At 32.7% G+C, this 18,624-nt stretch overlaps 1 protein-coding gene across 1 annotated transcript in view; it reads right to left on the minus strand.

The window, feature by feature from the left end:
- ZBTB20 (zinc finger and BTB domain containing 20) overlaps nucleotides 1-18,624 on the minus strand; it is an 804,541-nt gene that overhangs the window by 488,197 nt on the left and 297,720 nt on the right. The window lies entirely within an intron of this gene.

An 18,624-nucleotide genomic window follows, 5' to 3' on the forward strand; every position in this document is an offset into this window, starting at 1 on the left:
AAAAAAAAAAAAAAAAAATCCCTCTTCCCGGAGTAGTTTTTTAATGAAAAGAAAAGGATCTAAAGAGGAGAAAAAAAAGCAATTTTGAAAAACAAAATATGCCTCCATGTTAAGGACTTCATAATGATATGACTAGAAACTCAATGTTTCTGAATTTTAGCTATATTCTGATAAAAAAAAAAAAACTCCTAAACAATTTTTACAGCCTAAAGATTACAGAAAATATTAAGTTCAGGGAATAAAGAAGAAAATCTATGTATCTGAATACCCATATTAAAGAGAAATTATGATTTCAAATAGAATTGTAAAAAATGCTAGATCTGCTACTTTCCAGTGACTGAATTGCTGGTGAGATAGATGGTGAAGTAGGGCTAAACGAACATATTTAACAACACAAAATGGCCATTGAAATGTACTGTATTATGGGTTTAGCGTGCCCCATTTCACATCATATTGTACATCTTGTCACATGCAGCCACTGCTGTTTGAAGCAGCACAGGAAGATCAAGAGAGTCTGAACAAGACTCCCTGGTTTAAATAACTGTAACCACATTGCTTATTTTTTAAATACGTATTTTTAATTCTAAATTAAGTGAGAATCCAGGCATTAAGAGCTCCAAGTGTATAATAAATATTGGGCTTAAAATATTATACTATTTTTTCAATCATTTCTTTCTTCAAACAACACCATCTATAAATAATAGTATTTTTTAAATTAAAAAAATCACACAGTAGAATTAAACCATCCTTACTTTTAGCTTTGAAAACTGATACAATGGGATTTAGAAAATTTAGTTTTAAAATATAAATGAGGTAATATAACTAGCTTTCTTTCATTTCATAGCATGGCAGAATACTTTCTATATATTTGTAACACTAAATGTCATATGTTTATGTCCAATTTCACATTAGTGCAAGGTAATATTTTAATATTTCCCCATAGGAGAGCATAATCACAAATCACCCCTGAAACTGTACTATTATTAGAAAGCATATGTAGTTCTTACTTGTGATTCCTGTTTTCTTTTTCTCTTGAAATGTATAGAGGAATATTTTGGGTAATTGGTCTATTTGATGTACATAGATTTTAAGTGTAAACATGCTCAGGTTCATGCTAAATTCACTCATGAATGAGATCAGATTTAAAAGAAAAAATCACTGACATTGACTACTAAACTTTTCCCCCTCCTCTCACATGCCTGAATTAGGCTAAAAATGAACCAGCGTAAAGGCAGAAATTATGGAGGCGTCACCAGGGACAACTGAATGAGAGGAGGGGAGTGCACATATTTCCTTTTAAGGCAGCAAAACATTCATAAAAGAAACTGACAAAAATAACTTGTGCTCAGAAATTATACAATTATACAATATAAATATATTGAATAACAATAATCTCTGAAAAATGATTCAGAAATGTAAAAACTGCCCACCTCTGGATAAATCTGAACCACCAACTGGCATTGTTCTACTCACCAACAAAATATGGTTAGTGAAACGAATTCACTTTCTAGTTTAGACATGAAAAGGTGATAGAAACTAGGCTGAATATTTATATATAAACATTTAACTGACAACTAGTAATTCAATTCAATCAGTCAGTTTTCCTTTTCCTCAATTTGCCAGATGTTGAATGAATTGAACTATCAGCTCAAAATAATTAAATCAATTATATGAATAGATGGTCAGTGTACCAATTTTCATTTTCCCCCTCCTCCATGCCATTTCTCCTTCTCCTCTTTGATCTTTTTCTCCTATTTCTGCATGTTTCTTCTCTACTTTCACTTTCTTTCTTATTCCTTTTTCTTTCTTTTTTTTTTTTTCTCTTGGTGAGGGTAATGAGGCTCAAAAATAACATCTTGTATCCTGTTGAGGGAAACTTGGTCACAACTATCCTTCCAGATGACAAACTCATTCTTAAATGTCTGTTTCCCAATCCAAAGAAAACAGAGCAGTTGAAAAAATAGAGACTCAACATCACTTACAACTACCAATACCACCCCATTATTCCCATGCTGTATTCATCATGAGGAGAACTGAAATTTATTTACATTATACCTAACCTCAAATAGGACCACAAATAAGACTAATAACAGGACCATTTTGTGGCACTCAGGCAAACGGCTGGGCAAAACAGATGGATCTTACTTTGCGCCAGGACTCAAAAAATATAGTCGCCAACTCACTGTTGGCGACTACATATCTTGGCCCAAAGATGGACCTGGAAGTGGGACCAGTTGTCTTTGATATGAATAGTGCTCCTCTTCTTATCTCCTCATGAACAAATCAGTAACTCTGTCACTATATAGTGGGGTTATCAGGTAGAATTGCTTAAAAGACTGGTCATCAAGGATGTAAAATATTCTGAGGGAATGTCAGGTGAGATGAAGGAACAGAAAGTCAGAACAAATACCTTATTTTGGGCACTTTTGTCTGTTTTCAACTTTCTGTATTTTTTAATTCAAATTCACTGCTGTACACTGAACCCACCTTTAAAATAGATTTACTGAGTATGTGTCATCAATAAGAAAACTTGCTTCTCGCATTTCAGGTTCCAAAATCTGTTAAAATTTTAAGTCACATAGATCAATCTCAGTCATTATTAAAATTGACAACCAGTGTCAGACTTCTTTAATCAGAACAAAACTATGTAAGGCTTTATAGATTACAGTCACCATCCAATGATGCACTGAGCAACAGCTCAGTAATCAATGCAAATTACAAAATCCGGAAGAATGCTTCTCTGGCAGAGACCCTTTAGCAAAAGAGTGTACATTCTGCACTCCTTAAAGATTTTGAATGGCTTTCCAGAGAAATAGCAAATGCATTATATTACAGTAACCTATCTTGTAAGTCACAAGGCCACAAACAAAGTCCCCAGTCAATAAAAAAAAAAACTGAAGGGGGGTGAGAACTATAGATCTTACCACTGACTACAAACAAAGGGCTGCTTCTGACCACATTCTACTTTTTACAATCCTCACACAGAAGGAGTTTTAGATATCACCAGGTCACAGAACTTCAAGGAAAGAACAACAAAGCATTCCAGCTTAGGGGGTCTGTGTTAATTCAGGCACTTCTCTTATTGCTCTTCCAACTATTCAGTACTGGTTGTATCTTGCTCCGAGTGCTTTTGAGAGTTCACTCATCTCTATGATTTATTTATTCAGACATTGTACAGATTTGATTTTTAAGAGACAGCCCTGTGTGTGGTCAGCATAGAAGGCTAATTATAATACTTTAATTATTTATTTTAGTATTTGTTTCTTTTCAGTATTTAAAAACTTTTTATTATAAAAAAACTCAAATATATGCAAGAGTACAGAACATAGCAAAATGAACTCTCTAGTACCCATCACCCATAGTCAATTGTTTTTCCAATTACACTCTCACTACTTTTTCTTCCACCAGATCTAAAAGACAATCCCACATAGCTTATTATTTTAGGCATGAATACTTTACTATGTGTTACTGAAAGATGACAATCATAACTAATATCATTCCACATCGAAAATAATAGTAATTCTTTAATGTCATTAAATATCCTGTCCATGTTAAATGACTGACTTTTAAATGGTCTTTACTTTTCATAGCTGGTTAGTTTGAATCAAGATCTAAATAAGATCTACACATTATATTTGAATGATTATTATCCTTTAATCTGTAAATTCTCCATTCGCTTTTTAAAATTTTAACTTTGTATTTTGGAACAATTTTAGAATTATGGAAAAGTTGCAACGATAGTACAGAGAGTTCCCATATTTCCTTCACTAGTTTCTCCTAATGTTAATATCTTACATAACCATGGTAAATTTGACAAAATTAAGTAATTAATATTGATACAATACTATTAACTAAACTACAGACTTTATTCAGATGTCATCGATTTTTCCATTAATATGTTTTTTTTATCTGTTCCAAAAATCCAATCCAGGATACCATACTGCATTTTAATTGCCATGTCTCCTTAGTCTCTTCTGATCCGTGATAGTTTCTGAGTCATTCCATGTTTTTCATGACTGATAATTGTGAAGACTAGTGGTCAGATATTTTGTGAAATCTTTTAGAACTTTGATTTGTCCATTACTAGATTAGGATTATAGGTTTAGAGAAGAATACAAAAGAGGTGATGTGCCCTTCTTCTAACATAATATCAAAGTATATGATATCTCTGGGTATGTTAACTTTGGTCACTTGCTTAAGAGAATGTCTGCCAGATTTCTCTATACTTCTCTTAGTTTTAATAAGCATAATTTCATTTGTTAACAGTTTATTGAGATATAAATTATATAACATACAATCCACTCTTGTTATGTGTACAACTCAATGACATTAAGTAAATTTAGAGTTGTATAACCATCGCCATTATTCATTTTTAGAATATTATTGTCACCCTACAACGATCCTTCATACCCTTAGGCAGTCAGTCCCTAGACCCAGACAACAAATATTTTCTGTCTCTATAAATTTGCCCTTTCTGGATATTTTTATTAACGCAATCAAATAATATGTGATCTCTTTCATGTAGCTTTTTCACTTATCACAATTCATTTTTAAGATTCATTTGTGTTGTGGCATGTAGCAGTAGTCTATTACCTTTTGTTGATGAATACCATTCCATTGTATGGATGTAACACATTTGTTTTATCCATTCATCAGCCAATGGACATCTGAATTGTTTCCAGTTTTTTACTGTTATGAATAATGCTGCCAGAGCATTCACATAAAATGCGTCTCTGTGTGGACACATTTTTTTTCCCTCTTAGATACCTTAAAGTGGTATTGCTGGATCATAAGTGTAAGTTTATTTTAACTTTTAAGAAACTTCCAAACCATTTTCCAAAGTGATTATACTCTTACATTTCCCCTGGTAATAATATAGGAGGCTTCTAATTTGTCTTCATCTTCCAACACTTTTTACTATCTGTCTTTATTATAGCTAGTGGTTGTGAAGTAGTATCTTATGGCTTTAATTTACTTTTCCCTGGAAATAATAATGTTGGCCATGTTTTCAAGTGTTTATTAGGCATGACTTCATCTTCTTTGGTGAATCACTTTGGTGAATTGTCAAATATTTTGCCCAATTTTTAGCTGGGTTGCTTGTCTTTTTATTATTGAAGAATTCTTTATATATTATGCATAAAAATTTTTATCAGATTATGATTTGCAAATCACAGTCTTGCAAATATTTTCCCCCTGTCTTTGGTTTGTCATTTCATTTCTTTAATGGGTCTTTTGAAGTGCAAAAGTTTTAAATTTTGTTGACATCCTAATCACCAAGAATTTTATTGAATCAAGCTTTTGGTATGACAGCTAAGAACTTTTTCTAACTCAAAGTCATGAAGATTTTCTCCTGTTTTCTTCTAGAAATTTTATAATTTTAGCTCTTACATTTAGGCCCATGATTTAATTTTATGCACGATATGAAATAAGAATCTATGTTTTTTACAGTCCTAGGTTCATGAATATTTATTTATATTGTATATAATCCTAGCATCAATTACAAAAGCACTACTTATTGAAAAGACTATCCCTTCCCCTGACAAATTGCCTTGGCACCTTTGTCAAATTTAATTGATGAAAAATATAATGGTTAATTCTCTGAACTTTCAATTCCATTCCGTTGATCTGTATGCCAATATCATATTCTATATAGTAAGTTTTAAAAGCAGAAATTGTACATTATCTAATTTTGTTTTCCTTTTTCAAAATTATTTTCACCATTTTGGGTCTTTTGCATCTTCATGTAAATTTTAGGATTAGCTTGTCAATTTCTGTAAAAACACCTTTATTCTTTTTCACAGGATTGTGAATTGAACTGTTTTCTTAATTTCATTGTTTGTTGCTAGTATACAGAAATATAATTGATTTCTGTACAATATCTCTTTTTATATCCAGTTAACTTGTTGAATTCCTTTATTAGTTCATGTGTGTGTGGTGGGGGAGGTGTACATACATTGTTTAGAACTTTCTACGTACAGGATTATATTGTCGGCAAAGAATTAGTTTTACTTTTTACTTTCCAATCTGTATGCCATTGATTGTTTCTTTCTGCTGGTCTGTCTACCCTTTTCTTTCCCTTCTGCTCCCCCTCCTTCTCCTTCTTCTCCTCCTTCTCCTTCTCCTTCTCCTCCTCCTCCTCCTCCTCCTCCTTCTTCTTCCTTCTTCCTCCTCCTCCTCCTCCTCCTCCTTCTCTCCTCCTCCCTCCCTCCCTTCTTCCTTTCCTTCCTTCTTCCTTTCCTTCTTCTTCTTCTCTTCTTCTTCCTTCCTCTTCCTTCTTCTTCCTTTCTTCTTCTCTTCTTCTTTCTTTTCCCTCTAATTTGTTTCTCTCTCTCTTTCTTTCTTGTATTTATCATTCTGGACTGGATTGAATCTCTTGTACAATGTTGAATAGAAGACATAAAAACTGACAACCTTGCCTCTTTTCCAATCCTAGGAGTATATCGGTCAGGTTTTCATCATTACATACATTAGTTATAAGTTCTTCATAGATGTCCTTTGTCAGGTTACAGAAGTTCTCTTCTATTCCTTTTTTGAAAGTTTATATCACAAGTGGATACTGGATTTTCTCAAATGTTTCTGTTTATCTATTGAAATGGTCATGTGGTTTTTTTTTTCTTTTTTCTATTAATCTGGTATACTGCATTAATTAATTATTGGATGTGAAGTGAAACTCGCATTCCTGGGATAAATCCTCTGTGGTCAGACTGTATAATGCATTTCTACTTTGCCACATTTGGTTAGTGAATATTTTGTTGAGTTTTGGTGTCTATATTCATGAGGGAATCTGGTCTGCAGTTTTCTTTCATTGTGATGTCTTTGTCTGGCTTTGCTCTCAGTGTAATATTGTAGAAATAACTGAAAAATGACATTTCTTGCTCTATTTCTAGAAAAGTTTGTGAAAGATTGGTAATGGATAGAATTCACCAGTGGAGCCATCTACACCTAGGATTTTCTCCTAACTATATATTGTATCTCTTAACTATTATGAGTCTGTTCATATTTTCTATTTCCTCTTGAGTCAGTTTTGGTAATGTGTACATTTTTAAGATTTTATCCAGCTAACTGCTAACAACTGTCCAGTTGCTAACAATTGTCTAATTGTCAAGCAATGACAATTGAGGTCAACAAATGATCAGTCACAGGTTGTATTTCTATCAAGCAATGAAAAGGATTATGAGGTTATAATATTTGTTCACAGTATAGTATGAGATCAGGAATGAGAGAGAAGGTATCACCACCAACCCTATAGAAATGAGAATGATTATGAGGTTATACTATTTGTTTATAGTATAGTATAAACTATAATTATACTTTATAATCCTTTTCATTTCTATGGGACTGGTGGTGATACCTTCTCTCTGATTCCTCATTTTGGTAATCTGTCATCTTCTCTCCTTTTTCCTTGATCAGTCTAGCAAAAGAAAAACTGTTTTGGTTATCTTTTCAAAAAACTAACTTTTGGTTTCATTAATTTTCTCTATTATTTTCATTATCTATTTCATTAATTTTTGTTCTTATCTTTGTTATTTCCTTCCTTCTGTTTAAATAGAATTTAGTTTTATGTTTATATTATGTCTATACTTAACTACATAATGACATGATGAGGTCCTTTTGTTTAGGTGAATTTTAGATATGTTTTTGTCATTTCATTTCCACTTAAAGGATTTCCTTCAGTATTTCTTGTAAGGCAGGTCTACTAGCAGCGAATTGTCTCAGTCTTGGTTTATTTGGGATATCCTTATTTTATATTTCTGTATGAAGAACACTTTTGCTAAATATAAAATTCCTAAATGACATTTTCCCTTTTTTTTTCCTTCTGCACACTGAATACGTTATCCCTCTGCCTTCTGGCTTTGTTTCTAATGAGAAGTAAGCTGTTAATCATAGTGTTGTTTTCCTGTATCTAATAGTCTTTTTCTTTCTTGTTACTGTCAAAATTTTCTCTTTTTCTTTCAAAGGTTTGACTATAATGTGTCTATTTACAGATGCTTTTGTGTTTATCCAACATAGAGTTTTGTGCTTCTCAAATGTGTAGACTAATGTTATTCATCACATTTCGGAAGTTTTTGGCTATTATTTCTTCAAATATTTTTGAGCCCTTTCTTTCTTTCCTCCTCTTCTCTACCATTAGAGATATGTTAGTGTACTTGATGGTATCTCACAGGTCTCCAAAGCTCTGCTCATTTTTTTCATTTTTTTTTTCTTCTCTTCAAATCAGATCATTTCTATTAATTGATCTTCAATCTCATTGTTTGTTCATTCTGCCATCTCAAATATTCTGTTGAGACTCTCTTGTAAATTTTTTATTTCCATTATTATATTTTTTAACTCCAGAATTTTTGTTCCTTTTAAAATAACTTATCTTTATACTGATACTCTCTAAAGAGTAATTACAGTAATACTTTATTTAACATGATTTCCTGTTATTTGAACATATTTCTAATAGTGCTTTCAACTCTTTGTTTGCTAAGTTTAACATCTGCTGTCTCCACTTCAACCCAGATACAATCTCTAATTTTTCTTCAGACACTTTCTTTTAATCGCTTTTTACATTGGGTATGAGTCACACTCCTGTTTATTACATGTCTCATTTTTTTCTTGAAAACTGACATTTTATATACTATATTACAGCAACTCTGGCTTCTGACTTTTCTCTGTTGAGGGTTGTTGCTGCTATTGCCGTGTTTGTTTATTTAGGACTTACCTAACGTAACTCTGTGCAGCCTGTCTTCCCCATGCTGTGCCACGGTTGATGTTTCTGCTCAGTTTGTGTAATTTCCATTTTTGTTTTTAAGCTAGGACTTTCCCCTGTGTTAACAGTTTAGTGGTCAGCCAACGATCAGTCACAGGTTGTACTTAAACACCTATGGCCATTATGCTAACTAACACCTCTAGTTGATATATATGTGTGGGGGGGGTGGAGAATGCACTCAAAATTCAGGCAGTTTAGAAGTCTTTTTTTTAATTTTTACTTTCCATTTGTTCTCTCTTATCCTCTCTCTGTGTGCCCAAAGCCTTAGGTTCAGCTAAGGATAAGTGGACATCTTGGTCCTCCTCTGGTCTTCCCCAAAGTATGTGTGTAGCCTTTCAGACCTCTAGGAATATGTGGTAGTTTACCAAGGTTCACTATGATAGTATCCTTTTCCAATTCTCCCTGCTAAATTTCTGACCAATCTGCCAGTTCTTTTCTACTCTGAACTGTAACTTCAGGCTACATATGATGTTTATTCTCCTTGCTTGTTTGCCCCTGAGATTGTCACTGTTTTGACCACACCTAAGGGCATGGGGTTTTTCCATGTTCTGCTCCATCAAATTATCAAATCAACCACTTTCAGCAGTGAAGTTGTGGGTTTTCATGACTTGTCCTGCCCTGGCAGAACTTTTGATCCAACGGAACTGTGGGGAGGGGTAATTGGAGGAAGCAGTCCTGGCTAAAACACTGTGGGTTCCTAATTGTGCTAGTTGTCCCAACGTAACTTTTAATTTGGCCCCTTTAGCTCCCAAAAGTATCCAGCTTCTGTGATATGATTTATGACCTTTTAATCTATAATGGGCATAAACGACTTATGCCATTTCTTCAGCGAATGACCATTGTCTAACTCTTTTCTTAGTACTGCAGGAATCAGGGGCCTAGCTGCAGGTAGGCATGCATTTGGGGTGGGGGTGGAGGGAGTCTAACTGCCATTGAATGAACATTTTCATAATAATTACATGTGTACAGAAAATCTTCAACTGCCCCTCCTACTACATCTCTAGAAGGTTTAAAGGTTTGCAGGGGCGTGGGGGGGATTAAGGATTTCTAGGGAAGTGTATGGGATATAGATATAAGGTTACCAAAATTCTCCCATGGGAGATAAATAATTTCGCCTCACTTTATAGAGTTTGGAGAAACCACTCAGCAAGAAGGACTAGAATTACTTTGGTTAATAATGAGTTGCTATGAACTTTGGAGCTGGACTGAGTTGGAATAAATCTATTCTAAGCAATTGTAAAGAATATGTCATTTAGACTTAATCTTATACAAAACAATAATAGCTCAGAGATCTAAGTAGGTCCAAATACTTACTTGGATCAGGTTAGTATTTGCCAGCTTATTTTCTCACAGATTCCTGTGCTCACTCAGGTTATACTTCCTTGGGAACATACAAAGGGAATAAGCTCCTTTTGGAACTCAAATAACTTGTAAATCAGAAAGTTCCCATATAGATATAGAGAATAATATTTACTATAAAATAATTTTTCCTTTACATGATGATCCACAATAAAGTCCCCTTGAGAATAGACTTCCCTAGAGCATTTAAATTATGTACAGATTTACAAAATAACTCCTATCACATGAAAAGAGATAAACATATAATATCTGCTTCTATGAATTATCTAAGCTTTCATTTTTCTTCAGAGACTGAAATAGAAGAAAAAAAATCAGCAAACTTTGTTCAGGAGAAATTAAGAATGTATAAAGCATTAATTATGAATATCTTACTGATATTTTTGGATCAACATAATACTTCACTTTTACAAAATGTTGAGGAAATCAAAGTATTCACCAAACTTCATCTCATTAAAGTGTCAAAACCTTTAATCTAGGAACATGTAATAGTAAAGACTACTGTTTCTGTTGGGAAAACAAGAAATCTAATCCATGAAACAAAACCTTGAAACATCACACACATTGCTTAAAGATGTAAGTCTGATGATGGAGAATGTGATGAAACTCCATCACCTTGTTGTATAAGGTTATCAATAGGGCAATATCCAGTCTGCAATGCAAAAGAAACTTGAAGCCTCAAACTCCTATTGTGTATACATTCGAGTGGATTCAAAACAAATATTTAAACAGATTTCTGTTCCTGTGGAATGGTATTTTTCCAGCAAACCTCTCCAGCGATTGTTTTTATTAGGCTTTGCAATTTCTATAAAAGGATATCAACCCTATCCCAACTTGATTACTATTTCTGCTATTAATTAACAATAATAACAAAAAATAGGCTGGGCATGGTGGCTCCCATCTGTAATCCTAGCATTTTGGGAGGTTGAGATGGGCAGATCACATGAGTCCAGGAGTTTGAGAGCAGGCTGGGCAACACAGCAAAATCCCGTCTCTACAAAAAATGCAAAAATTAGCTGGGCATGGTGGCACATGCTCATAGTCCCAGCTATTTGGGAGGCTGAGGCAGGAGGATCGCTTGAGCCTGGGAGGCGGAGGTTGCAGTGAATCAAGGTGGCACCACTGCACTCCAGCCTGGGTGACAGAGTGAAACCCCATCTCAAATAATAATAATAACAAAAATAGTTGTATTTCAAGTAATACTATCCAGATAATCTAATCTAATATAATCTAGATAATCTAGACTTCACTGTCATTCAATGAATTATATCTATGAGAAGTGTTGTCTATTTGGTCCAAATCTTTTAAGAATGGGAATACTAAAGTTCACAGTAATAAGATGTTGTCAGTCTACATTGAGGACTACAAAGTAGAATTTCTATAAAATATCCTTTGTTGCTAATGAAAGTTAATATTTATCTTGATATTTACATTATAATACAGTGATCCCTATACATACTGAAGAGCATCCTAGGAAGATTTGTTTTTCTTAGTATCAGCATTGTATTTCTTTAAAATATATAATCAGAGCCCAATCTGTAAATGTACATAAGATTCTTTATAGGATGCTTTTCAAATGTAGGTCAAATTCTTGCACCCTTCTCATGTTTTTCCACTGTTTACCCATTTTATTTTTTATTTACTTAATTTATATTATATCTTTCATTTACTTTCATTTATATTTATACAAATATATTTCTATATAAATATATTTACATTGTTCATAGATGTATCATTTAAGCTATCTCAATTTCTTTTTGTAACAAAGAGATGTCTGCCTCTACTGTATATTTGTCTGTCTACCCTTCCATGTAACAATTCATCTAAATTTACTATATGATATCCCAACATTTCAGATGCAATTTGAAAATATCAACTTTAGATCTTCTATAAACTCATCTATGTTTTTTTGGTGACTTTAGTTTTCTTCTACCTTCAAAGCTATTCAAATCAGAATAGCTTCAAATCTGCCTTAAATTTGTCTGAGACAAAGTAACAGATTTGTATCATCAGAGCTCAATATTAATTTAAAGCTTAGCTAACCACCTCTTTGCTAAGTCACCTGAAGATGATTCTTGCCTTTCTGTGCAAGAATAAAATAATTTGGGACCTATGGAACAACACCAACCATTTTCAAATAACTAATAAGGCATATAACATAGAGCAGACCCAACTGATTATATAGTTTGTACCCTGCCCAAGGCACCTAGTCCAGGAGTGTGTTCCACTCAATAACCCATGGTCCCTAGCCCAAGCTGCATCTGCTTGAGTAAAGGGTTTCTTTTAATAATTTGCACAAAGGTGTCCAAACAGGCAGCTTTTTTCTAAGTTGTATTAAACCTCTATATAAGATAAGAGAGGCCCTCTATAATATGTTTCTATAGTACCTCTAGCAGAATATAAATAATCTTATTAATATTAGCTGGCTCTCTAGCTGTTACATGTAACATAAATATTCAGGTAACCTCCTAGTAATGACTAACCTCATGAGCTTAGGTCTACATGACTTGCACTAAAGAATGTTTCAAAAATAGAATGTTAAGTTCTGAGACAATGGATTATTTGTACAATAAAATACTTTTCCTTTAAATTTAGCTTCTGGCTCCCATTCCTTCAGGCAGATTTTATATATTAGTAGTTACGTCTTAATGAATTATCTACAGGTAGGCTATACATAACACATTTTACATTAACTTTTTGTGACTATGACACTAATACATGCCCATGGCAAAAACAAAATAAACAAAACAGTACACTGAAAATACAGAAAGTATAATGAAAAAATTACGAGCATCGATAGTCTGATGACACAGAGACAATAAACCACTACTGGACCTTCAGGATTTCATTCCAATGTGACACATTTTAATCCCAATTTGGCTTACCCATTTTCCCTTGCACACAATGAGTAGCCTCCTATTTTTACTATTTGGTATTGTGCTTAAGCAACTGAAATATTTCAAGTATTTCTATAACAATTGTTTTCTATCAAATTAACTTAGTAATTGATCAAGTACTATTATATTTAATAGCCCTGCTATTGATCATTATTCATGATACTACTCATTGTTATTGCTTATTCTTTCATGAATTTGGTTTTATACAACCATGTCTTACGGAGATTTTATACACACACGCACACACACACAAAACACACACACACACAACCTGCTACTAAGTAAGTATTAAGCCATTTCTCTGAAATAATATGGAGGTTAGAAGTAGCTTTTAGATGAACAAAATAAAATGGTAAGTTTGATGCTTAAAAGTCAAAAATTTCATATCAATGCCAAAGATACATTAGTTGAGAAAATACTCTTTTTTCTTTATTTTTACTATCTTTGCTACAACACTACAATATTAATATGGAGAACTGTGAGTCAGCTATGCCTATAAAGGTAAAGTGCCATAAAAGCCCCAATGCATCTCTCTCAAGAGTCTAATCTTATTCTGTCTGAGGAGCTATCCTCTTTCTGTGAACTCTGTCATGTAGAATTACATCACCTCCCATGGCTCAGATTATCTCCAATTTATAAAATGCTTTAACAAAAACTGTTATGAAGTGGGCTCTGTTATATATTCATATAACTTCCTCTTCACTTTGTTTAATACGGAAATACACAATACATCAATATGTGTTTCATTAAGACAGTTGTTTCGATATAGTAACAAGCTGGGCAAATAGAGGAAGTGTGCTGGGTGCAATTTATTTACATTTTAATAAGACCTCAAACAAATGATACCACACAGGAAGCTCAGAGTTAGGTTAAGGAGAAATGGTGGCTAAAAAATGCCTTGAAGTTTGGAAGCTGTAAGTATTATCTAATCAATAGTATTACTTTTGAATTAAGATAGAATAACCATTCCACAGGGACAGGTATTGTGGTCTGTGACAAACATTATTCAATGCAGACATTAAAAATTTAGGGGAGATATAAATTTTCAAAGTTGATAAATTTTTAAGACTAAACCTTAGAATATATGCCAAATGCTAAATGTTAAAATGGATCGGCCTATGAAATAAAAATCTCATGAAAACTCAAAGTATGGGAGTTTTCTTCCTTAATACACCAAAGCTTACCGCTAAAATCCCCATTTAATAGAGATGATAACTTCACTGTTCACATTTTGGGTTTTCCTACTATGCATGTTAATTCTTTTTGAATAGTTCTAAAAATCAAGACAAGTATGTACTTTAATGAAATAGGAGATTCGGAAAGCAATGATTTTCAGTCTACAGCTATAGTAGCCTGCACTATTCCTATTTCCAAACTCTGAGCAGGGTCCCCTTTGTTTGAGACAAATTATCACTGGTAATATCTTACAGATTAATGTGCATGACATTTGTCTATCCAGTGTAGTTTCCAAGACAATAAAAAAAAATCTTGCAAAAGTAAAATTATTTAAGCTGCCAGTGAAGAAACAATTGTAAAAGTACAATAATGATAGGAAAAGCATGAAGAGGCCAGGGTGAGGTAAATATACAAAAGGAATCTTGTAAGAACTGACACATTTGCTAAAAGAACAAGAATATGACTCCGTGTGTGTGTGTGTGTAAATCTCTCTATATATGTCTATATGAAATACATTTATACAACATATATATACATTATATATATATATCTATACACACACACACACGCACACATAATAAATCAGGCCTGGCATAGTAGCTCACGCCTATAATCCCAGCACTTTGGGAGGCTGAGGCAGGCGGATCACCTGAGGTCGGGAGTTTGAGACCAGCCTGACCAACACGGAGAAACCCCGTCTCTACTAAAAATATAAAATTAGCCGGGCATGGTGGCACATGCCTGTAATCCCAGCTACTCGGGAAGCTGAGGCAGGAGAATCACTAGAACCTGGGAGGCAGAGGTTGCAGTAAGCTGAGATTATGCTATTGCACTCCAGCCTGGGCAACAAGAGCGAAACTCTGTCTCAAAATAAAATAAATAAATAAATAAATAAATATCTCTCTATATATACACACACAGAGCCATACATATATGCCTCTATAAAAATAAATATTTCATTAGGAGTTTTGCAATTTGCTTATTTGTATCTATCTATGAACTAGAAAGTAAGTTCCTTGAAAGTATGACTTACTTTTTCTGTGTTGTAACTGATAATAACTAGCATGATTCTGAGCAGAAAATTGGTTCTCAATAAATATTTGTGTGAAATATAAAAAATCTAACTTCATTTCATGCATACTATGTAAAAGAACAACATTAAAGAATTTCCAAAAATAAGACAAATGATATCATTATATGGGGAAAGCAAGTTAGATTATGCTACACTACACTGAGCCAATAAAATTAATACCAAAAAAAACCCTTCAACTGAAAATAAAGCTATGTAAATACATGCTGAAATCCTACAGATGATTCGGACTCCAGAGAAATGAAACCGCAATGACAGCATCATGAAAACGAGTTACCCCAATATCACATATCATTTCTGTCATGCTGTACAAGGAGTGGTAAGGTGTGATGAGAAATTCCAATTTCCTAATCACACAGAATATAAACAATCTATATTATAGAAGTCTATGAATTTTCTGAGGCATTATAAACTTTTACGGACATTTTTGATTAGAATCTGAACACGATGGTGTTTCAATATAAAACTCGTAATTTCAATTGTGAATCACCATTTTACATTTAAACAATTTTAAAAATTCACATTGTGACATGGAATACCATTAGGTTATTTAAAAAACTCTGAAAGTTTTCTTAATGAGGTCATAAAGTTTTTTTCTAGTTATGCAAGAGCAATTTGATAGTGGGAAATCAATTATGCTATTGCTGAAGTGTCACATTTCAAATTATTCTATAATGTTTTAAAGGGAAAGGGATATGCCTCTTACTCCCAATGACTAGTGAACAATTTCTGGCATATAGTAAGTGCTGAATAAAATGTATGATGAATTAATTTGAGTTGAAAAATACATCTCAAGAAAAGTCTATGTCCATGAATTACAACTGGACAATATTTACCAGAAAAAAAAATTACTAAAAGTTAACACCCATTCCTAATAATCAAATAAGGATTCAGAAAATAGTATTTTAATCCATTTTACCAATATATTAAATAATATCTGTCTTAAATCAACAACTAATATTTGCCTTAAATATGGAAAAAAAATTAGAGAAAATGCCAAATAATAAAGAACAAGAAATGTGCCCTCTATCACAATGATTACTTAACTGTTTTGGAAATTATAGCCAATGAAATAGGATATTAAACAGAAATAAGAAAGGAAATAGACAGTCATCTTTGTTAGGAGATAATTTAATGACTTTGAAACCCCGAAAGAACTTAAAAGAAATTATTAAAACTATTAAGAGAGCTGAATAAAATAGCTAGATAATAAATACAGATAGTTTCCAACTTACAGTGGTTCAGCTTAGGATTTTCCAGTTTTACAAGGGGTTTATCAGAACGGAACCCCACGTAAGTTGAGGATCATATGGATTATAAATAGGAAGTGACTTTTCTACCAAAAAATTATAAATGAAATACAGGCAATCAAGGACACTAACAAGAACATAGTATGCCTATATCTAAATATACTAAGGAATTTGGGGATCTATATGAATAAAGAGACACAATCTATTTATGTATGAAAACAAACTATGCTTCTGAATGGGAAGACTGAATATTGCGAAGATACTAATACTAATTTATAGGTTTAATACAATTCCAACAAATATTCCAATGAAACATTTTTATGAACTCAAGAAACTAAACGAATCCTGACTAATAAGTAGGTGAAGAAAGCCAAAGCATTTTTGTAAAAAGAAAGATAAGGAAGGATTTGACCTAAAAGATACACAAACTTATTTTGAAGCTGCAGTGGAAGCAATACGGAACCGGTGAAAGAACTGAAAAAGCAGATAGTCCAGAACTAGATCCCAATGTTGATAAAAATTAGGAGGCAATCAAGATGATATCAAAATCGGTGGGGAAATGATTCCGGAACAATTGATTAACCATTAAGAACAAAAGTAAGTAAGATGTTTACATCATAACATGCTAAAATAAATTCTGGGAGAGACAGACAATTAAAAATATAAAACAGAACCATGATCATACTAGAAAAAAATGGTGAATATTTACTAAATTTCAAGCTATTTAAAAAAGAAGATAAAAGTCATGGACACACTCACAGAGGAAAAAAATAAATGAAATTGGCCATACAAATATTTAACATTTTCTCACATAAAATCTTACAAATCAGTAAAACAACATGAGTAAAGGCCATAAGCAAACAATTTATAAAAATAAGAAAATAATGACAAACAAACATGTAAAAAACATTCTATTTCCTTATTAATCAAATCAATGCAAATTAAAACAATGTAGACCAGTTATTTTGCCTACAATTTGTCATATATTTATAAAATGCTACTATTCAAAACAGTTAAGAATGTAGTTAGAAAAGCACTTTTACATACAATTGGAGAAGAATTCTCAAAGGAACCTTGAGAATTTTATATCCTCTAGCCCAGAAATCAACCTTCTAAGGATGTAAGCTATAAACACAATCCAAGACGCAGATAAAAATTTATATATAAAAATGATCCTCAGAGTAGGAGAAATAATAGTGGAAAATGACCTAAATGTCAAACATGAAGGAGTTAATTAAAAATTTGGGGTATATAATTAAGATACAATATTACACAGCTATTGAAAACAAGTATTTTATGACTCGTTTTCATAAAATAAAATTAGGCTAAGTGAAGAGATCACTATACAGACTATACAATACAAAATGTTATTTAGAAATATACAAACACATATATATAAACACCTGTACACTTTAGAAATGTCCATATACCTGGAAAGAAGCAGAGCAAATACTTAGAATTGTTTATCCATGATTGGTGGTGTCAAGTGACTTAAATTTATTCGCTATATATATTTTTTATTTTGATACATCCTTTCAATAAGTATACATTGCCTTTTAATCTGGACCAAAAAAGTGATTTTAAGCCTAAGATGAATTTATATGGGTTAGAATTTCACTTAAGGGAAAAAAAAACCAGACACCGATAAAAATAACTTTTCATATACATGTGGAATTACTGTGCTCTTTAATCTGTGAACCTCCATACTTTTGTGCATAAAGAACATCTATTGAGATATTGAGGTACTTGTTTTTTTTTTAGTGCTGAAAAACACAATAATTTTCCTGAATTAAAACCCAAAGAAAATAAAGTCACTCATAAATACCATATTTGACAACAGCGTTCACCCAGTGCTCTGATGGCCTTTCCCCTTGTTGACTTATTGATAAAATTTACCTATATTGCTACTATTAATAATTGTTTTGGTATCAATTTCAGGAATAATCAATCTGAGAATGTTTACTCGGCCCATTTAGACAACACCAAGGAAGACACCCCCAAGTAACTGTAACCAGCATTGTGAACAGTGTATTTGCGTTTTCACATTTCTTTTCCCTGGAATACCAACCTTGCCTAGTATTTTGCAAATAACAATGGATGGAA

The sequence above is a fragment of the Rhinopithecus bieti genome, unplaced genomic scaffold (assembly GCF_001698545.2).
Source record: "Rhinopithecus bieti isolate Rb0 unplaced genomic scaffold, ASM169854v2 scaffold_41114, whole genome shotgun sequence".
Taxonomy (NCBI): Eukaryota; Metazoa; Chordata; class Mammalia; order Primates; family Cercopithecidae; genus Rhinopithecus; species Rhinopithecus bieti.